The 24666-nt window shown below is 33.6% G+C and overlaps 1 protein-coding gene across 4 annotated transcripts in view; it reads right to left on the minus strand.

Annotated features, from left to right (window-relative positions):
- GRIA4 (glutamate ionotropic receptor AMPA type subunit 4) overlaps positions 1-24666 on the minus strand; it is a 360991-nt gene that overhangs the window by 287914 nt on the left and 48411 nt on the right. The window lies entirely within an intron of this gene.

Genomic DNA, 24666 nt, shown 5'->3' on the forward strand with positions numbered 1-24666 from the left:
CAGTTGGAGGCTCAAACTTCACCTGCACGCAGATCACTTGTGTACCTAATTCTGGCTTGTAACCCACATCTCCATAATAAAGTTATAAAAAAATAAAAAATAAAAGTGGCTCAGTTAATACATAATCATGACAGTGGTGGTAAAAAGCACATCACACATGTAGAGCTCTTGGCACGCCAAGTGTCTACGTTCACTCAACACTCCATCCACAAGTACCTTCTAAACACCTGAACTGTGCTGGGGAAGCAGAAACAAACTGAACACTGTCCTTGTCCTCATGAAGCTCAAACACAAATGGAAATAAATTTTAAAAAAGCAACCAAAAAACAATGATTTGTTTGAAAACAAACTCATTTATTGGTGTTGATGATGGAAACGAAGGTAACTAAGATTTTATAAAGATGACTTTATACACATATATAGAAACAGTAAAAATCGGTTTATACTCTATGGCATTTTAAAGGAAAAATGATGAATTATAGTGATATTGAGTGTCTGGGATTGAGAATGTCTACTGCACCCTGTGTCTTCTGTCTGACTTAGTTTCCTCAATACTCAGAGCCCGCGTGACAGCTCTCACCTTCAACGTGGCTATAGCAGAACGATCACCTTCTTTCTGGGAATGACCTTACCCTCCAAGATGCTTTAGTGCATAGATAGCACTCTCATTTCCCAGGGTTAGAAACTTAGTTCTTCAATTGCTAGCTCTCTTACATCCAGCTTATTGTCAAGTCATTTGATGTGTCCAGGCCTAGAACTACTTGAAGATCCAAATAATATTTCACCTTCTTCACAAAACCTTTTCCTCAAGAAGGGTTCCCCTGACACTTGTCTTTCAAGTAATACATCACATTGTGCCTTTAATACATAGCACTCTGGCAGCAGAATCTGACAGTAGAATCACCAAGAAATTTAATAATAATAATAAACATTGACATACAGTTGTTATCCTCTTTACTATGCTCTAAGATCCCTGGGAGCCAAGGACCCAGATCTTCAGATAAATATGAGGGATACTCCTCCAAAACAGAATTATATATATGAATATATCACATTTTCATTATCCACCAGTTAACGGACATTATGCTGATTCCAATCTTTGCAATTATGAATTGTGCTGCCGTGAACATAAGAGGGCATGTATCTTTTTTGTATAATGATTTCTGTTCCTTTGGGTAGATACCAAGTAGTAAAACTGCTGAATCATATATAGATCTATTTTTAGTTCTTTGGGAATTCTCCATACCGGTTTCCACAGAGGTTGTACTAATTTACACTCCCTCAACAAAATACAAACATTCCCTTTCCACTGCATCTGTGCCAACATCTTTTTTATTTTTTAAAAACTTTTAATAAGGGCTGTTCTGACTGGTATAAGGTAGTATCTCATTGTGCTGTGTTGTGTGTGTGTTTATTTTATTTTATTATAAGGATGTGGGGTACAAAGTCAGGATTAGTTACATAAGCAGTCTACGTGCAGGTGAAGTCTGGGCCTCCGACTGGTCCTCATACCCTGGTGTGGGATCAGGTATTCTTAGTGATGCCATGTGACCCCCCTTTCCTGGCAATGTCCCACTACTACTGATCCCTGTTTTGTAGTATTGTGATAAATGTTCAGGATCCACTTATGATTGAGGACATGTGGTATTCAGTTCTTCGTTTCTGTGATTGATCACTGAATATAATGGACTCTAAATTCATCCAGTTTACTCAAAAGTCCATAATTTTATCCTTACTTATTTATGATTATGTAGTATTACATCATGTATGTGTACCACATTTTCTTTATCCAGTTCACTTTTAATGGGCAGCAGGGTTGGTTTCATGTTTTTGGTATTATGAATAGTGTAGTAATAAACATGCATATGCAATTTTTTTTGAATGATTTGAGTTCCTCCGGTATATTCCCAGAAGAGGGATTACTGGGTCAGATGGAAGGCTGACTTCTAGTTCCTTTAAAAATTACTATGCTTTTTCCATAGAAATTGTACTAGTTTGTACTCTCACCAATGGTGTAGAGCTTCTATTTGAAGACTTTTTTTTTAACTTTTAAGTGCTACTTTCCAAATATTTAAAAGGAAATACCATTAACTTCAGAAAACTGTAAACAAATAGGACTATTCCTTGTAAATTAAATACAATTTAAGAAAATATATGTGTGTGCCAAGTTGGCATGGGGTGGACTTGTTATAATTTTATGTATGAATTTGGTTGGACCAGGGTGCTCAGACATTTGGTCAAACATTATTCTGGATGTTTCTCTGAGAGTCTTTTTTGGATGAGATTGACTTTTTAAATGGCGAACTTGAATAAGATAAATTGTCCTCCATAATGTGCTCATCATCTGATCAACTTAGTAGAACAAAGACTGATAAAAGCAAGAAGGGTTTCTGCCAGAATACTACCTCTGGACTTAAACGGCAGCACTGGTCTTGACCTCAGTCTCCAGCCTGCAGGCCCACCTTGCAGATTTTGAACTTTCTGGTCTCCATAATCATGTGAGCAAATCCTTAAAATAAATGTCATTTTCTGTATATGTATATCCTATTTGTTCTGGTTCTCTAGAGAACTCCAATAAAATCACTAAATCAGATTATTCTTAGTGAAATCTCTAAAAAATTTTTTTTGAGTTGGAGTCTCACTCTGTCGCCCAGACTGGAGTGCAGTGGCCGCTCCCGGCCACCGCAGCCTCTACCTGCTGAGCTCCGGCGATCCTTCCACCTCAGCCTTCCAAGTAGCTGGAACTACAGGTGTGCGCTATCATGCCCAGCTAATTTTTGATGTATTGTAGAGATGAGGTCTCGCCAAGTTGCCCAGGCAGATCTCGAACCCGTGAGCTCAGGCAATCCACTCACCTCAGCCTCCCAAGGCGCGGGAGTACAGGCTGAGTTAAAAATTTTTTTTAATATGGTTTCTAAGGTAGTTTTCTCTGCATCCTTGCCAGCACCTATTGTTTTTTGATGTGTTTATGATGTTAGATGTATGGTTGGAAAATATATTTTCCCATTCTGTAGGCTCCCTTTTTGCTCTTTTGTTCTGTTGATTATTTCTTTTGCTGTACAGAAGCTTTTTAGTTTAATTAAGTCTCTGTCTCTCTCCCTCTCTCTCTTTTTTTTTTTTTTTTTTGGTTTTGTTGCATTTGCTTTTGGAGTCTTATCCATAAATTCTTTGCCTAATCCAATGTTCAAAGAGTTTTTCCTAAGCTTTTCTCTAGAATTTTTATGGTTTCAGGTCTGATATTTAAGTCTTTAATTCATCTTGAGTTAATTTTTGAATATGGTGAGAGATAAGGATCAAGTTGCAACACAATTTCTATCAAACTATCAATGCCATTTTTCACAGACTTAAAAAAAATCCTTAAAATTCATATGGCACCCAAAGAGGCCAGAATAGTCAAAGAAATCCTAGGGAAAAAGAACAAAGCTGGAAAGGATCACATTACCCATATTCGAATTATACTACAAGGCTGTAGTAACTGAAATAGACCCATAGACCAATGGAATAGAATAGAGAATCCAGAAATAAACACAAATACCTGCAACTAACTGATCTTTGACAAAGTAGACAAAAACATACACTGGGAAAAGGACACCTTATTTAACAAATGATACTAGGCAAATTGGATAGCTGCATGCAAATCTATTTAAAAATTTCTTCTACTATCATCTTCATTGTGACATTTGTTGCATTTCTTTATAATAGTTTTAATTTTATTTCTTAATTTTGAGTGTCTTCTTTACTCTTTTGTCCTCTGTCCACACCGTTCTCTTAGTTTTTTTTAAATTTATGAACGTTTGTGTGACTTTTCTGACTTAAAAATAGGCATAATTTTCTTATTGTATACTAGATTTTAACAGTATTAAAAATTTATGGTCTTTACTACTGTTCTGGCTACTGTTGACTTTGAGATTCTTGTCTATCTGTTCTTTCACATGTAACCCACACCAGATATAAATCAAAAATTTTCACATATCGTCTCCCTTTTATATTACTAAGAATTATTAGCAGCAACTGTGTGTCTTAGTCACCTTTGTATATCCTTCAGTTACTATCATTATTCTATCACGTTGAAGAGACTTACCCTTAAAAGTGACAATTCCATAAACTTTAAAGTAATAATATTCTGGTGTAGGCACAGAGTCAATTTGGCAGTGTTTTCAAGCCAGGGACAAAGTCTGGTAATTTGGGGCACAAAAATATTTAATGTTTATATTTTATTGTGAGAATTAAAACTTTGGCTAAGAATTTAACTTTGATGAAGTGCCATTCGTTTCAGAAGAGAGGCTGCATTTGGTGGGCATATATCAGTCTTCTGGGTGCATGGGAAGAAGAAGTGTTTTTTAAAAATTTCCTTCCGCCCTCTCCCCCTCCCTTCTTCTGTCCCTTTTCTCCCTCCCTTCCCCCTTCCTTTATCCCCTCTCTCTGACCCAAAGAAATCCAGGTTACAAATAATTGATGCATAGGTGGGCTAATTAATCATAGATTCCACTACCCAGACATACCAGAAATATATTTCCATTTTTATCCAAAGCCAAGTAAGATTACATTTTTATCCACAAGAGGAATTAATGCAAACCGTTATTCAAAACCAAAATCTTCATATCAGTTATGGACAAAAATCAAATACTGTTAAGTAATCTATAAAATGAAAGCTGGTAAGATAGAGGAATTTTTAAAATCCACTTTCCTTAAGGGAACATTAGCCAATACACTGTTTTCAACTGCATTAAAAAATACTGATGCATCAGTTTATCCAATATTAAAAATTTCAAAAAGAAAAATACCTCCTCCCAAATGCCCACATTTAGAATAGTTTATTTAAGCCAAATTATTTTTCTTCTCCATTCAGGTAAGATTGAGGAACTAGTTTTTTTTTTTTTTCTGTTACATTATTTACCGATTTTTTACTCAGAAAAGAAAACCACTAAAATTTTTTTTCTTTTAATGTGGTCACACTAATTCTATGTAATCTTCAGTTAATTTTATTTTAGCAATTGAAATGAAATCAAACTCATTCATCCAAAAATATGACGGTGGCACAGTACATTAGAGTTATATATAGTTGTTACTGATACCTGGTGTAGTTATGGACAAACTATCTTCCTTCTGTTTTCCATCTCTTCAATATCGTTGATAATATTTGTATGCTAAGACTATCTTGAAGACACAAAACCTATCACATTTCTGACACTAGTCTCCCCTTGACATGCTTGGCATTCCCTTACACTGAGAATATGTATTTATTACCATTTCTTCTGTATCTTCTCCTTTCTCCATTTTATCTCTTTCCTTTACAACTTCAGCTTTTCCCTCTCTTGCTATTGTCATAAGGGTATTGTATTGAACAGCCGTGCATGGACCAAATTTATGCTCAAATAGTCAAATAAATGCATTGACTATTATTTGGTAAAGGTGATAAAAGTCACTCCAGTCCTTTTTTTATACACATTTTTAAAACTTTTAATTTTTCACACCAGATAAGTAGTAGGAAATAATAGATTTTTCTATGAATAGCAACTGAAATAAAATATTATATATATAGATTATTTAATGAAAATCTTTCATAATTGCTTCATAAATTAAAACCTGAGGAATTTCTAGAAAGTGGGTTAATGTTATTTTATACTGGAAAAGCATTCATTTGGCTTTTAGAAGTCTTAATTTTAAGCTCAGCTCTACATGTAAGTAAATTTTTTCTGTTTTTATGCATCTTTTAATTTATAAAAACAGATTTTTTTAAGTGTCAAAACATCAGTTATTTGCTGTCTTTGAGTAATTCTGGGTGTGAGCAGAGAAAAATATTAGTTGATAAATATTCATTGATATCACATTATTTTAAGGACTATCATGTACAAGAATTGTTTTGAAAATTGTCATTCAAATTTAAAGTACAATTGTTGTTAAATATATTTGAAATAAACATGTTAAAAATCACTACACATTTTAATGTACACAGAGAAAAAAACATTGATTTTCTTATTCCGGACATTTATATTCCATCTTAAATGCTATAACCTTAGTTAGGCAGCTTAATTCCTTACAGTTTAAAGACTAGAAAAGTCTACACTCACCATTATTAAAAATGGGTTAAGGATTTCACAGGCACAATTAATATTAGAGGATAGATTTTTTCCCCCTCTGAGAAGAATGTATTTGACCTATCAAAAATAATAGATGGCTTATGGAATATTTTTTATATGACGGGGGAAGGTTTTGTCATTGCTCACACCAGGAATATACATCATCGTGTCAAGCATATGGTTTTTGCTAAAGACAACTGCATCTCTGGTTCAGATCACTTATCACTATGAAGGCAACTGTCATTTCCTAGAGATTGGTATTGGGGTTCCAAGTTCTGCTCTTCCTCTAATTGTAGGGTTGCTTAATTAATCATCTCAGCTACCATCTGAGCACTGGGTAAAAGTAAGAGTGGGAAACAACAAAAATCTAAGCATGACTTCTCTCCTAGCACAGGATTGGGTAAATGCCCACAGTTGAAATTTAAGCAGGAGTAGGGCTGACCACATACCTCTATCCAAGAAATGAGTTGTTTGCTGTCTTCTTAAATCTCACTGCTAAGTAGTTAAACCTTAAGTAGTACCTTTTGAACCTAATAAAGGAACACAAATGACCACACTTTTGAAAACTTGACTTATATCAGTTCTCGTTTCATCATCATCTTTTCTTCAGGGGAAATAATAGAGCAATAATTTATAAGAAAGATATTTCGATCTGAGTGCGATGGTGTACACCTGTAGCTTCTTGGGAGGATGAGGCAGGAGAACTGCTTGAGGCCAGGAGTTTGAGACCAGCCTGGGTATCACAGTGAGACCCTCATTTCTAGAAAAGAAAACAAATTCACTGGGGGTGGTGGTATGCTCCTGTAGTCCTATCTCCTCAAGAGGCTAAGACATAAGACAGGAGGATCACTTAAGGCCGGAAGTTTGGGACTGCAGTGTGCTATCATTGTGTCTGTGAATAGCCACTACACTCCAACCTGAACCACATAACAACACACCATCTCACAACAAAAAGAAAGAAAAACATTTATTCAGGATTACTCCAACAAATATTTATTGAGTGTCAACTATAGGCTAGACCAGCACTGTCCAATAGAAATAAGATGTGAACTCACACGCGAAGTTTGAAATTTTCTAATAGTCATAGAAAAGCAAAAAAAGTTTGTTTGTAATAATATATATTTTACATTACTTTTTTGTGCTGTTTTCAAAATTTTGTGCATAAGTTTTATTAAGAGTACATCTTAATCCAGACTAGTTACGTTTCAAGTGCTCAATAACTATGCGTGACTCATAGTCACCACATTGGATGGTGCAGCACCAGACAATGAGATTTAGTAATGAACCAGACAAGATACCTGACCTCATAGAGCTTCTGCCTTAGAAATTTAGATATTTGGGTAATGTGTGATATGTGGATGTTTTCTTAGGAGCTTCTAATTGAAGACTTTTTTTTTTTTTACTTTCAATTGCTGCTTCCCAATTATTAAAAAGGAAAGACCATTAACTTCAGAAAACTTTAAACAAATAGAACTACTCCTTGTAAATTAAATACAGTTTAAGAAAATGTGTTATGTATGCCAAGTTGACATAGGGTGGACTTGTGATAGTTAATTGTATGTTTAAGTTTGACTGGGCCAAGGTATTCAGATATTTGGTCAAGCATTATTCTGGATGATTTCTCTGAGAATCATTTTAAAGGTGGACTTGAATAAAGCAAATTTTCCTCTATTGTGTGCTCATCATCTGATCAACTTAATAGAACAAAGACTGACATGAGCAAGAAGGAATTCTGTTCGAATACTATCTCTGGATTTGAACTGCAACACTGGTTCTTACTTCAGTCTCTAGCCCGCTAGCCCACCCTGCAGATTTTGAACTTTCTAGTCTTCATAACCATGTGAGCAAATCCTTAAAATAAAACTCTTTTTCTATAATGTATATCCTATTTGTTCTGTTTCTCTAGAGAATTCCAACAAAGTCACTAAATCGGAATATTCTTAGTGGAATCTCTAAAAAGTTTTTGTATATTTTCTAAGACATTCTAATTTAGGTTTGGAAATGTTAAAGTGGGAAAATTAACTATAATTTTTCCCTCACTTATGACCCCTCCATCCCGAAAAACCTTGGAGATTTCCCTCTATGATTAAATATTAGCTTCATTTTATTTATTTCTGCAAATAATATGCTTTTAGCTTAAAGGTATTTGAGAAAATTATCCCAGAATGACTTATTCAGAGTTTAATCTAGTTATAATTTCTTGATGTGCTTCACTGAATCAGCCTAAATGGCAATTTCAATGAGAAGCTTTTTGGAAAAAACACTCAGAAATTCATTTCCGAAGCTGAAATTCAGAGGTAAATTTTGAAGGCTACACATAGACCGATTCATGTAGCAGCAACAGGTTTTGAGAGTTGCTTAAATAAATGCAGAATACAAACTCAGTGCAGCTGACATGAACTGTCAAAAATCATATTGCCTTCATAAGGCAACGATTATGAATAGACAACTGAAATGAAAAAGCATTGGCTTTCCCAATTAAATACAGAATTAGAATGAATGAAACAAGTGAGAACAATTTTCAGCTATTGCCACTCTCTTTAATCTTCTGAAATTCTTGCTTACTAACAATCAAGTTAATGGGTAAAGCCTATTACGGTTCTAAGCGAGACGAGAAATAGCACATTCAGTGCTGAAATAGATTTATCTTAAGCATGGTCATAACATATACACATAAAGAACTTTTTTGTTCTTATTAGTGATACAAATCTTGGCTTAAATAGTGCTTCCTCCTAGCAATGAATACATAGAGTATGAATTTTTAAAAAGTGCATGCTTGAAAAGGCATTATATATGGGTGTGCCAAATTAAACAAATACATTACTTTTCTATTGTCTTATCCAACAAATGTTTCTTCAGTGTCTACTTTATGTCAGGAACCACTTGAACATCAGTGACATATGTGGAGATATGGTCTCCAGTCCTCATGGAATATATAGGCAGGTTTACGGGAGACACAGAAAACTAAACACGGATAATAGTGTGACACATTCAATTTCCTTATCATAGTCCATAAGTCCTTTCACGGTCTATCAATCCTGTGACCTTATCATTTAAGAATATCCTCACTGTGTATGCACATTAGCCACACAGGGTTTTTGGGATTGCTGTTTCCTGAAACTAGAATTTTTTTCTGTAGATCTTTGCATGGCTAGTTCCTTCTCCTCACTCAGGTCTTAATTCAAATATCTTTTGTTTAGACTGAAATTCCTGCATGACTGTGTTATTTTTTTAAGTTCAAAGGAAATATTAGGCATGAAAGAAGAGACTGAGGTGGTGGACTAAATTATTTGAAAAAGACAATTACACTATCCAGGACTTTCTGTTTCTGATTGAAGTTTTGCTTTTTTTGTTTGTTTGTTGGTTGGTTTAGAGAGGAGATAGGTAAACTACTTCTTTGTTTGAATTTGTAGATTTCTTTTGAAAAAATTCCTAGTTCTATTGCATTGCTTATTTTCCATTTTTGGCAGCCTCTTAATTTGTGGATTTTTTATTAACTGAAGACACAGTTCATTACAAATGTTTCCTGTTGGCAAAAAAAATTAGAAGAATGCTACCTCAATTATTTTTGCCCGGCTAACCATCTGCTCAGTTTACTGTTACAAGTATCAAGAGTGTATACTTCTGACCTTCCTGTATTTGACCTGAGGGCACAGCAGAGTTACAGAGATTGCACAAATTAACTTTGTTCTTAAGTTCTTATATCAATTATCAACTGGGTGACTCTTTTGTAGATAAATAAAATGAGGAAGAGATTGGTCACTTGGTTGCTACTCTTTTGAAAATAGTGAAAGCAAATTTATCTTAACAAATTTTTTCACATGTATTTATTTATTTGACAATAACCTCATATAGGGTTACTTCTGTGTTTATAAATTCTATAATCAGCATAAATGGATTATGCAAATGGAAGACATTTTTCTTATTGAAACATGTGAATTGTGCAATCTATTTATTTACATATGTCATAACAAAATATTCACTAGCAAATATGCAAAGAGAAACGTTCCCTTCTCTGTACTTCTGCTCACCAAGACATCCCTTCTTTAGCAATACTGAAATATTTGAAATTTCCGTGGCTTTAAAAATATCTTCCCTCTGGCTATTTGGTCCCATTCTTTAGGTCCCAGAAAAAGAACCACTTCTTTCAAAGCTCACTTAAAACATCAGTTTTTTAATGATTTTTTTCCCATTTTGTCATGTAAATTTAACAGTTTTCTTTGTGGTCACTGTCTTCTTTACACATTTCTACCTCATCATTTACCCAATGGCCAGGCTGGGTCAACATGTCTCTTTCTCACTCAGGAATTAAGTCCCTTGAATTTGTGGTTGTATTGGACTCATTTGGCACCCACAATGCCTAGTACAAGGTTCAGCAGGCACAGGGGTTAATGAGGTGAAGAGTTTCAGCAGCCAGACTATTAGGAAGGGCTTTCCCTCAGAGGAAAACAACAGACTAAGGAATAGTGTACGCCAATTCCAAGATTATACTGTGCACTGTGGGAAATTTTGCCATGGAAGAGCTGTAGAAACCCTTCGTCACCTCTCCATCAAAACTTCCATTAAGGTATAAATTAGCAACACACACTTTTGAAGGTAACACAGAGAGTACTATATAGACTTACTGAATACATTTGAATTCAGTAATGCCAATGATTTCCCTGTTCTAGAGCGACCCAGATTTAGTCACTTCCGGTCCTTCACTCGTAGTAAAACTGTGCATGCTTTTATAATTGAGTCCATTGTACTAAATTTATTTTTACTGTTGATTTTTAATTACACAAGTATTACACTATCGTATGAGAGAGAACGCTAAAGTTCACTTCTACCACCACCCGCTTTTCCTGTTCTCTCTACAAGTTGCTGTCATTCAATCATGTAAACATTTTCTGACTTCTTCCAATGCATTTACACACATACAACCACACATATATACATTTGTAGATATCTTGATTTTTTAAATTGTTGACATATGAGGTATCAAATATGTTTTATAAATCAAAATAGACTTTTATCCCATTCACTCAAAATGTTGCATAGTATTCCAGTATATGAGTACAAAATAGCTTGTGTGTGTGTGTGTGTGTGTGTGTGTATGTGTGTGTGTGTGTGTGTGTGTGTGTGTGTGTGTGTGTGTGTGTGTGTTTAGCTTTTTTAGTCATTCTTATGGGAGAACATTTGACTTACTTTGTTTTCTCTAATACAAAAAATTCTGAAGTAAAATACTGAAATTGCCTTCTCTGTAATTGTGTAGGTATTTTCTAGAAAGATATCAACAGGTGATTTCTAGGGGATATTCATGCATTTAATTACATTATTTGTTACCATATATCTTTATAAATTACCTGTAACAACTTCTAGTTCAATTGGTAGTGGGAGCACTAACCTACTTCTCCCTATTTTAAAAAATATTTAATAGTCCTTGTTGTATACTACATTTTAAAAAGAACATTATTTTATTTATTAACATTGCTGTGACAAACATATTTTACAAAGTTCTCAAGTGTCTATTAAATAATTGTTAAATAAATTAGTAGGTTTATGTACTTGAGAAGGCTAACAAGGATCAAAGAACACCAATAATCTTTTGTGAATAAACTAATTATATCCCTGAAATCACTATAGCCAGACTAAGAAAAAATGAAGGACTCAAGATATCTGGAATACATCTATATCTCTCATATTTTAAATGAGATAATTAAAGTAGTATAAATATCAGAATATGTAATTTAGGAGATTCTAATATTTGCTAAAAAAAATACGATCCCCCAACTTTAAAAAGGGTATTTGGATTCTAAAAGATTAAAAGACGGCACATGGTAAGCCATTTCTATCAATGATTATAGGCAATCAAGCATTACAGACACACAGGTTTTCTGAGATCAAGATTATAGGAAACACTGAGATTAATTGGATAATGACTCTCATGTTTGATGATCCTTGTCGATCTTGTTCCTAAGAAAATAGGTCAAAGACACTAAATTGAATTCCAACTGGAAAAAAAATGTGTCACTTGAGATGAACTTTTTAAGCATCAAGTTATGTTATCTTAAAATTTTCTATGAAAAATTAAGCGAGAAAGGAAATCTAAAGCTGGCAATTAGCTTATTAAATCGTCTGGTAAATAAACTGTGCTTTGAATTTTAAACGTTTGAAACTATTATTCTTTGACCACATCAATAAGCAGATGGCTCCAGTAATTAAATTTTTTATGGAATTAAAAATGTGCAGAAGATTTCAGTTAGGAATTAAACTAGGTCACAAAATCACACAAAATTTTCTACTTTTTCATATAAATGAATATTTGATAGTCTTTTACAAAGACAACACCAGCACAAAAGGGAAACAATTTTTCATGGGAATTTACTCTACGTCACCATCAATTCATATCTAATTACTTGAAAGTAGAAATCAACTCAAAGCATGTCCCATTAATTGACTACCTTTCCTGAGTTTCAGCTATAATAAAAATCTTGAAAAGAACACGAAGCCTCTGCCTGTCAGCTACTGTAAGAATATATCCCCCAAGGAGCTCTTTTAGTACTTTAAAACTAGTCTCCATGCAGAGATTTCCCTTTTTACATAGGCATTTATAGCTTCAACTCTTTACAAGTCTCTGAGGATTAAGAAGAGAAGGTTAATACTTTCATCTGTAAGATGATGGGCTGTCACTACTAAGGTTTTGATTTTACAACTGAGCTTCTTGTTGGAATTAGCATTTGTTTTATTCTTCATGGAGTAAAAGGTTTGTTTTATATTTCAAGATACTGACACTAACATAAGCTTCCATTTTCTTCCTGCAATGGTCTTCCTTAAAAGTAGAACGTAGGTTTTCCTTTGAATGCACCTCCTTAATTCCCAATGGTAATAACTATGATAGTACAATGTGTATAGGCATCTAAAATAGCACACATCTTAATGGAGATGCTAGGATAATTGGATTTACTGCCTATGTGGACAATTTCAAGTTTTTTAGTGAATTAAAGTCATGTCACACAGCACATAGAACTTCATAATTTTTTATCAATGACTGCATTATAATGTAGCTTGTATTTGGCCACACAGTTACTGCTATCTTTATAGATTCTCTGCTCCATTGTTTTCCTTTTAACTAAGCCAATGCCAAAAATCTTGGTAAGGCAGATAGATTTCTAAATCATAAAGTTGTTGTTATGTTATACAGACCTAAAATTGACTATTTGAATAAACTTAAAATCACCCATTCCCTGCAACTCTCACACATAAATCATCTACTTTGTAAAGCTGATCCTTAATGAAACATTGATAAAATTCATTACAAAACTGATTTACTCACGTGGCAAAATGTTAATACACCATGGACTACGCAGACTATCAAAATGAAATATATACACGTTTCATAAATATGATTGTAATAAATTGGTAGAATGTTTCATTATTAAATAGAAGAAGTAAATCTTTAAAATGCTCACTATCGAATTCCACATACGTTTACACATTCTTCATGCTTTATATATGCTGCATGTAAGTAATAAATTCTATTTTAATTATACAATGATTACACATATAAATGGTTGTTTAGAATTTTAGTCTTTGATCCCCAGTACATTAGAAAACATTCAGAAACACATTAAGATTCACATGCATTTAAAAATATTGGACACACTAGCACTAGTTGCATCTCACCCCTGTGTACAAGAAGTGGTCTACATCCTAATGTTCTGAGGTCAAGATCATATTTTCACATACAAAAGGTGAAAAGCCTCCATGAAGATACGTGTTGATAAGTACAGAGTAACTGGAGGCCATTACTTCAAAATGAACTATAATGCTAAAGTGAATCTTGTGTCAAAGTCAGAAAGTGCAAACATTTAATGAGCATTGTGAATTAATACTTAAATGGAGTTTTTAGCATAGTCTTTGCAGCATTCAAAGTACCAGAAGTTATTTATAAAATGTATGTTTAGTATTGTCTGTAGCAATAGTTGTACCTACCTTAAAAGATTGTTGTATTAACTGAGACATGTAAAGCACAAAGTACAATAAAGGTGGCACTATTTAAGTAGAAAAAAAAATATTAGACACAATTCTCCTTTTTAAAATGTTTGACTTTAACACTATATTCAGTTGAGCTTATAACTGATATGACTAATTTTTAAAATAGTCTCATCAGTGATAAAATGTCTAAATTTAATAACAGATATTTTATGCACATTTGATTTTTAATATTGTTACTTTTAATTAATTAAGAAAATGTTAATTAAATGCCCGAGTTATTTTTAAGTAAAATGGGAAACTTAAAAATAAATATTATAGAGTTATCTCATGTGAAATGAATGTGGAAAAAATGAGAGCTGTAAATTATGAGCTACTACCTTGTCATGCCTCATAAAATTCCTACTGAATGAATAAAAGCTCTTTTCAAGTTTTACAGAAAGAAGTAAACAGCAAAGGTGTTTATTTTTAATGGAGAAAAGAAATCTACCTTCTTGACATCAGTTTCAAAGGGGATTCAATCTGGTTTTACATTTTGGCTTCAATTTGAACTGAATTTGCACACTGATCTGAATTTGCACACCCTCTTTCATGTATTTATAGTGCTTTATCATACCACTATTAAAGATCTTACCACATTATATGTTACTCTCTCTCTCTCTCTCTCTCTCTCTCATTATTTTGTGAGCTATCAGCCAGGTATTTAGTAAACTGTGTTTTCAGCACCGTGGACAGTACCTTTCCAGTTAATTTCTTCTTGGGCTCTCCCTTCAAAAGATGCAGGATGTAGGGACAATGCGGGCAGGTGCAATGCAGTGGAATAGGTAAGATGATACATTTCATTGAACTTATGAGAACATGAGATAGGTGGGTGGAGGCAAGTAGTATGCAGTGAAACTGAAAAGGCAAGTAGAAGTCAGGCAACGTAGACTTTTCAGTCACATTAAGGTTAGAGTTCAGGGACATGGGAGATAGATTTGAATGATTTAATCAGAGAAGTTAATTTAATTATCCAATCTGATTTCAAAATTGGAAAGTTCAATTTGGCTTTACAAAAATATGTGACATAGTCTAAGAATAAATTAATAAATGCTGGTAGTTAATAAATAACAGAATTGCAATTTTTAGATTGAAGTAAAAAAAAAAAGGAAAATTTAGCTTCATTTTCCAAATACTGAATCTCTAAATTAAACAATATATCATTTCCTACAGTACTCACAGATGATCTGTTGGTATGGCTGCACTTGGGGGTTAAAATGACAAGTGCAAATGTGGCAAGACAAAATAAGAATCAATTTGGCTTTGAAGATGGCATTATCATTGGCAACACCAATCAATACCCAACTTTGCTTTGGAAAATGGTCTCAATTTTATGTTACAAAGTTAATGTTTCTTCTGGGGCCACTGGATTTGATGGCCTGGGAAAGCCCTGTAGTTAGGCTTTAACATAAGCGTCAGAAAGTGCCCTTTGCTTTTTATTATATTTATAGTAGGCAGAATACAGCTATATTAAGATAAATATTTTCTTTGCTAACTTATGAGTCTTATTACCTTCATTTTTATTTTTATCTTTTCATTTTCATTTTTATCTTTGCTAACTTATGAGTCTTATTACCTTCACATGGAGAAATTATTTTTTCCTCAGCTTTGAAGTAGAATGGATAAGATCGAATATGCTTTCTAAATTAGAAAGGTATGACTACTGAGAATACTCGTTTGATCCTCCCATGGCATCTGGCCCAGTTTTATTTGTATATTGGGCAATCAATAACTGTCTTTCAAAAAAAACAAAACAAAACTCATGGTTATTTAACTCATCTTAGTTGTATGCAATCCTGAAATTGCACAAGAACTGTAGTAACTTATTTTTAAAATATATTTTCATAAGCCGCTATTATCCCATTCACCCTCAATTAAAATTTCATTTTGTGTTATTGCCTACAAAATGTCAATTTTGAATGATAAATGTTCTCTGGAGTCAGAGGTTCAAATACCAGTGAGAGTGATCAAGTTCTTCTAAATAATCACCACCGCAGCATTTCTTGCAGTGTGGCAGTAAATGGAATCAGCCATCAGAATCACTCTATGTGTTTGCTAAAAAGCTGACATATAATCTCCATCAAAAGGCTAATGTCAGCATATGTGGGTAAAATCTGAAGACATACACTTTTAACAGACTCCCTAAATATCAATTGTAAGATTGGAATAGAACTTTAATAATATTGCTAGACATTTCCCTAAGAGTAGGTGCTATTAAAATGGTTATTTTGTATAACTTTTCTTCCCCTAATATGATATTGACTATACAATTAATCTGAAACTTATTCTTAAATTGAACCTCGTTTGATCTAATATCAAAGTCAAAAATGAAAGTTCTGTTGACCACCTCTTCTATACAGTGCTTTTAACTTTTCCATTTCCCTCAAGCTATCTTTTCATCTATTTTAATAAGAAGCCACAATAGATGGGATTATGGTTCCACAAAGATGTCCCCTTTCTAATCCCTGGAACCTGTGAATATGTTACCATACATGGTAAAAAGGATTTTGAAGATATGATTAAGGCTAAAACCCTGAGACAGGGAGAATTATACAGATGGGCCTAACGTAATCACATGCATCCGAAAAGCAAATAACTTTTACCAGTTGTGGTAGAAGAGGGAGAAGGGACTATGAAATAACAGGTACAAAGAGATGCAATACTGCCATCTTAGAAGATGGAGGTGGGGAGCCATGAACCCAGGAATGAGGTGGCCTCTAGGGGCTGAAAATATTCTCCCATAGGGCTACCAGAAAGAAATGCAGCCCCACAGATATACTGATTTTTAGTCCAATATGATCCCTTCCAGATTTCTGACCGCCAGAATTTTAAGATAATAAATTGTTACTGTTCTAAGCCTCTAAGTTTGTGGTCATTTGTCATGGCAGCCATGGAAAATTAATACAGAAGGCATTGGTTTGATCTCACCTATGTTCCCTTATTTAGAATACAAATACTGATATGACTGGTATCTTAGTTCCTGCCAGTTCAGTTTTTCATACTATAGCTAGGTATGTTAGAGATTTACAATAAATACATTTATGCATAGAACACACAAAGGTATTTAGAACTGAAGATCTTATCACTAAAATTATGCCTGTGGCATGCACTTATAACTGCTGAGAAGTCAATGTTCAATGAAGTAGAACTAATCTTAAAGTAGATTTAGATTCTCTACCACTTCTCTGGTGATCTAAGACAAACACTTCTGTTCTTCTCATTCCTCATCTGGAAAATGGGTATGGTAATGCATAATAGCCTTCTTTCCCAGGGTCTCTGTTTTATTAAAATGAAACAAAATAAAAAACGACACCTGTTGAACTTTAAAGTATTCTCAAAGTTTAGATATTTTAAAATGTTATGGTAAAGTATTCATGGCAATTAAGTTATCTTAAAATAAACCAACCTAAAAAAGAAACAACAGACGGATTTTATGTACTGTATATGCTCTCCTTGAATACATAGGCACAATGCATCTTCAGATTTGTAATACTTTCCCAGATTCTAGAAGTAAATTTACTCAACAAATGATATGCTCTAATTACTTATTGTACATGGTGTCTTAAATTTTTAGTACGCTTGATATTTACTATAACCATCTAACCTAAAAGGAAGAACAAGCAATGGTTTGGGATTCTAGATTTTACATGTCTATTTTTTGTTCTCTGTGTCCACAGGGTGTTTCTGAACAATTTTCCCATAGGGTATACAAACAGGGGTGTCTATTTAAAAAGATGTTTGCTTTATAGATATACCTATCCAGGAACAACGACCTGCAGAAACAACTTAGCAACATTTACATCGTTGATCTCACTTAAGGAAATTCTTTATAAATGACTAAAACTAACAAAATAGAATTATGTGTTGCATAAAACACTTTATACATGATGCTTACTTATTCACAAAGTTAGTCTCTGCATGATGTGAGCTGGGCTTCTCCTGCGCACCTGAGATATGGAGAAGAATATGTACACATGTGTAAAGTATCTGATGCCCAGAAATGATGGGGGAATAGAGTTAGGGAGACCAAGTAAACATGGAGGAGAGTACATTGTGTCTAGTTCCTGTGATCAAGAATCAGAACAGGTCTGTGAGAACATAGATCAGTGCATGATTCATTCTGTGTGTCAAAGTGAAGCTGGTTTGGAAAAGAGAGCCTGATTTTTTATTTCTTTGTTTAAAAAATGTGGTTAAAGTACTCCCAGTCAGAAAGAATAGCATGGAGTTGTGATTGTGTATCCTGTATGGATGAATTTGAAGTAGATAAGAAAAGAATTTTGGAAGTTATAGTTTTGTTTTATTTTAAACAGGAAATGTCATATATATGGCATAACATATATGACATTATATGTATATGACTATATTACATATATATATATATATTAGAAAAATATTTTAACTGTGGTATGGGATATTAATTTCCAAAGAGCCTAATATAAAGATGGTACATATAAAAAGCTTATTGTAATAGTCCAAGAAAAAAAAAATTGTCTAAATGAGGACAGAAGTTGTAAGAGTGGAAAAGAGGGATCAACATAAGAGAAAAACTGTGGAATCTGTGACAGAAATAATGAGGATTTGGTGACTGCTGAAATGTGGTAAATGTGAGAGATACTATAAAAATGACTTCAGCTTTTCTGCATCCATGACTGAAAGGTATGCCCTCTAGGAAAAACAGCAAATAGTAAAGGGACATTGTGGTGTCTGGGGCATTTATCTAGGTGGCAATGTCCAGCAGAAGGTTGGAAACAGACGGAAAGAGTTCAGGAAAGATATTGATATTACAGCAGTTGACTTGGAATTAATGTTTGACTCACCTTTTTAAACTATATTGGGTAGAAAACTAGAAGAAAATTAAAAAGTGGATGAATGATGAGATCGTATCCAACTCAAAAAAAGACTTCTGCATAGCAAAGGAAACAATTAATGGAGGGAACATGCTATTAAAAGGTGAAAATATTTGCAAGCCATATATCTTATAAGTAGTTAATATCCAAAATATATAAGAAATTCATACAATTTAATGACAGCAACAATAACAAAACAAGTAAGTCAATAAAAAAATAAAAAAAGGAACTAAATAGAAAACTATCAAAAGAAGACATACAAATGGTTATAGACAAATGAAAATGTGTTCAATTTCATAAATCAAGAGGGAAATTCCATGGAAACTACAATGAGATATCGCCTTACATCTATTCAAATAGCTATTCTCAAAAAGGCAGAAGATAAATGTTGGTGAGGATGCAGAGAAGGGAATGCTTCTACAACGAATATGTAAATTAATCATCACTATAAAAACAGTATAAGGTTTTCTCAAAAATTAATAAATAGAAGTATCATATGATCCAGCAATACACCTCTCCATTGGGTGTATAGTCAACAGAAATGAAATCAACACCTCATAGAGAGGTGTAAACATGCACTCTCATACTTATTGTAGTATTTATTATTCACAGTAGCCAAGATATGGAAGCAGCCTGTGTCTATCAATGGTGAGTAGTTTTTTTTTTAACATATTTATTTTAAAATTGTGGGGTACGGTTAAGGGTTAGGTATACAAATATGCATCGTTCAGGCACCCTTGTTGATAAGGGGTGTCCCCCTGTCCCCAGACAGATGTTGACTACCATTAATCCCACCACCCTTGCCCTCCCTGTCCCGTCCCATAGATTCCCACCACTGTCGATCCTTTTCTTATAGTATTACAATAGATGTTCAAGGTCCACTTATGAGTGAGAACATGTGATACTCAGATCTTTGTTGCTGTGAAAGATCACTCAGTATTATAGATTCTAGTTCCATCCAGGCTGCTGCGAAATTCATGATTTTGGCTGCATAGTATTCCATCGTGTATATGTACCACATTTTTTAAATCCAGTAATGGTGAGTAGTTTTTAAGAAATGTGGTATTCAGCCATAAAAGAAGAAATAAATCTTGTCATTTATGACAATATGGATGAACTTGGAATGCAAGAAACCAGACTCAGAAAGAAAAATACTGTATGAGTTCCCTTATTTGTGGAAACTAAAATATTAAATACATAGAAATAGAGAGTAGAATGCTGGTAGCCAAAGACTAGGGGAGGGATAAATGGGAGCTGTTGGTTGACGGGTACAGAGTTCCAGCTATGCATGATGCGTAAGTTCTAGAGATCTATGGACAGCATGGAGAAGGGTAGATCTTGTCTTCTCACCACAAGAATAAAAAAGAAAATGAAAACTATGAGAGGTGAACTATGTTAATTAACTTAATTGTAGTGATCATTTCACAATCTATACTTATATCAAAACATCAAAGTTGTATACCTTAAACACAAGCAATTGTATTTTCGATTATACCTCAATAAATTGAATAAAAAGAATGGATAAATGAGATGGACATAAATTGCTGATTAATATACACTTTTCTGAGAGCAGTAGTTGTACTGAGATAGTTTATGAGTTCTTTTTACTTGAAACGTAAAACAAACAGTGGGGAGACCCAAAGATAACTAGAATGCAGTAGAGCTTAAAGGAGACTTTTAGGTTTCTTTTAATATTTTGAAATTTTACAAGAGCTACTTTTGTAATTAAAAACACTAAAACAAATCCGTTTATTTCTGAGTTGTTTTTCAAGATTGTCTTCTCAAACGTTACGATTAAGCCAGTCCTTGACATACATTTCATCTTCGTTTTTTACCACTTTGATATCTAGGCGTCTATTGTCTTTGTAAATTATCATCTATCACTGTGTTTATCACCACAGAAATTTATAACATACCCTCTAATAATTATTAAATTAGAGAAGATCAAATATAGAATATTTTCATAATGTTTCGTGAAAATTTATTTTTCTTTGCTAGGTGCAAATGAAATCCAAACAAGGTACATAATTGCTTGAACTTTTCTTAATTAAAAATAGATTTCTATTGCTTTGTCTACAGTATGTGCATTAGAAGTGGCTCTGAATATGTATAGGGATGTTACGTGACTTTGAAAGGATTTACACATCTAATGAACGAAGTCCACTGCAGGAACCACTTCTTGTCTTCTGTTCATGCTTCCACATGAATAAATGAAGACACTGAATGATCTTAAGAGTCCACACAGACCATGTGCTTCAATACTCAATGGAGACAGAGGTAATTAATTAAGGTAGATATGTAAAAAGTTGACAGTTTAAGCATGGTCTAAAATAGCATGATTAAAAAAATGTCAGAGGAGATGTTCAGGAGCAAATGTAAACAAAGGAAGAAATTAAATGTTTTATGAAATGCACAACGGTGACCAGGTTAAAAAGGTAAACATAAAATAAATCCAGCATAATTTATATAAGGTAGCTGCAGCTTTTATTTAGCTATTCTTTTATAAGTGACTAATTTTAAAAAGATTAAAACAGCACATTAACAGATGTTAAGAAATTCTTTTTTAGTAATTTAATTATGCAATTATATTAATGCCAACAAAAATAATTGCAAACATTTACTGAGGGCTTACTCTATGAAAAACTCTGCTTCAGTTTGATGTATGCATTATCTCATATTTTAAAAAGAGATTAGTTTTCCCAGAATATCTTGCAGGCAATTCAGAGATCATGAGGAAATAAACTAATTTAAATATCTATATGATAGAATCTTTAGCAAAATCTTTTTTTTCCCCTCAGTTTCCATAAATCACTTTAAAAGGACATACACATTGTGGAACCATATCTTAGCATAAAGAAAATACTTGACATATAATAAATATTCAGAATATATAGTTTAAATGTATTAGTAAATAACAAGATACAGTCAATATAAATTAATGCATATTTATTTTCATTTTATATGCAACTAAAATGATTTATTTCATTTTTTTTCCTTGAGAAAGAGGAACAATGATTACCAGCACATTGACATTCATATTTACATTTTTAAAACTCTCAGGGCTTGATTGAAAGTTATTTCAGTACACTGACTCACCTATTCATAGCTATCATTTTACCTTTATACCGAAAAAAACATTAAAATAATACAAATTCAAAAACAAGATGAAAAGCCTCTTGGTTTTGATGAATAATTGAATTTCACTTGATTGATTACCAGTTATTCCCTGTACAGCTGAAAGGTATGAATAGGATCCTTCTTGGACAGCAGTACCCATCCATCACGTACATGCAAGCAAATCGGCATCAATGTTTGTTGATGAAAGGCATGGAGACTGAGCTCCCTATTTCTTTCTGTGAAAACGTTTTACAAGCATTGAATTCACTGAAGAAAGTGTCTCATAAACAGGTGTGATGCCACCATATCTCCCTAATTTATCTGAAGGTTCCTGGGGTCATTTTGACCCAAAGGGAAAGTTTTTTTTGTGTTTTTTTTTTAATACCAGTGATAATGGAGATATTAGCAGTGCCCTACGCATTTTATTTTGGCTAGATGAAACAGGAATTAATAGTTTTGTTTAGTTATTAAAGTCAGTGAAATCATTTTACACTTGTGCTTCCTACTTTCTTGGCTCTCTACTTTTAGCTCCCGGTGTCTCATAACATGCCCCGACTCCCTGCAGCATCCTCTTCTGGTGCGGCCCAACCTTCTTCTCCAAGTCCAACGTAACCTCCAGCATGGAGAAATGGTTATAAAGCTGGAATCAGAGCCAAACTGGCTGGGTTGAGTCACTTAGTATGTGTCTAATTTTGATAAGACATTTAAACTCAGGAGCTCAGTTTATACAAAATGGAAATAAAAACATCTACCGCATGAGGCAATTATGTGTCTTAAGTGAATACTTCTAAAATCTTAAAATTATATTTGGTATACAGTAAAAAACAATTATTGTTCATTGTTATTATTACCTTCAACAGCTTTATCTTTTTTTTCATGCTACTGAGAAACTAGGGGTCAAATTATCCAGATAAATAATGTAAACTAGGGTATTATGCCAATTCAGATGTGTAAAAGAGTCTATCTCTGATGCCTCCTTTAAGCGACTGGAACACATGTCTAGTAGTAAAAGTTCCTGAGTGGTAGGGAGACCAGACCCCTTCCTTCAAAGTACCTTCAAATTATACTACAGAGGTGGCCACCTACTCCCTCTCCCGATGGATCTATACTATTAGGATCTGATCCTGTATTTAATGTTAAAAGATTATTGCTGCAAAGCATCCATTTGCAATATTGTTGCATTCGAAAGGAACAGATAAAAGAAAACAATGAAGTAGTCCAAAAGTCATAATTTTGTAATAATGGTAATATAGTACTTTTTGATGTTAAGAAAGGGAAAGAGCCAAATAAACTGCTTTACATAATAATTTGATTCCTGTAAAATCAATTTTGTATTTCAATGCTAGTTAATGGGAAAAGATCAGGAGGAAATTTCAAAAAATTGTCTTCATACAAGTAAGAGTTTATTTTCCTCTTTAGAAATTTCTTAAATTAAACGTATTTGGTAAATCAAATTACAGTCAGGTACCTAGTCAAGTTGATTCCTTTAGAATTATCTCCCAAATATTGCCAAATTGTCTCCGGAACAGTGCCAGATTGAACTTGAATAAATTAATTGAAAGTGCTTCTTATAATTGCTTATTCTTTTTGAAAGATAATCAAATGTTTAGATCCTTGGGGCATCATTAAACAAAATGAAAATCACTCAATTGATTCTGTTATAGGGTACATATTAGAAAAAGATAAAACCCCCCAAATTAAAACTAAGCTTATTTCTCAACCTGCAAAAATAACTGAATTTTGAGATTCTGTGACATCTGTGATTAAACCACTTGGTCCAACAGTGATTTGTTTTTTGAAGACTGGTCAGAATATTGCTGTCTTTTACAGAGGGCAAATTAAATCTCCCTAGTTTAACAAAATAAGATTTGTAATTGATTGTTTTAGCAAGTTATCTTACACATAGAAGATAGGGCTAGATTATTTTAATGTTAATGTGAGTCAAGGCTACAAAATACAGAATATAGCTAAAGTTATCTTCCTCATGTACACATCGAATTATGCCACTTTCCTGATTATATATCAATTGGGGATATAAATCATATTTCCAACTCGGGTTTTCCAAGTCTCTATGTGCCCCTACCTCTCAGATATGTGTGTCATTCTCTCATTTGCTCACCACCCTGTCCTCCTGCTGGTCATAGTGGTTTTCTTTCCTTCCTTTCTTCCTTCCTTCCTTCCTTCCTTCCTTCCTTCCTTCCTTCCTTCCTTCCTTCCTTCCTTTCCTTAAACTCAACAAGCTCATTTTGATCGTAAAGATCTTTATTTGAACTTAAAAAAAATTCCCTCTGCCCTTCTCACTGACTCTGAAAAAACTTCATCCAAGCCTAGGAACTTAGCCTTTCTGATTTTTAACCACCCTCTTCTCTTGACATGCTTCGCTTTCTGTCACATAATTTACTTTTTAATCTTTCTATAATGGATGCTCTCTTTGTGATGCAACACTTGCTTTGTTATATAACATTTTCTATCTCTCTTAAAATTCTACTTTAGAGTGGGTAAAGAAGGGAAACCTTCCTTCTTCCAAAAAATTCAATACTTATATATTGCTGCAGGCCTGTACACTCTGGATTTTTCCTGTTGGTCTGACAGATTCCTTTTTCCTTCCT

Source organism: Carlito syrichta, unplaced genomic scaffold (assembly GCF_000164805.1).
Source record: "Carlito syrichta isolate Samal-C Ts95f unplaced genomic scaffold, Tarsius_syrichta-2.0.1 Scaffold308079, whole genome shotgun sequence".
NCBI lineage: Eukaryota > Metazoa > Chordata > Mammalia > Primates > Tarsiidae > Carlito > Carlito syrichta.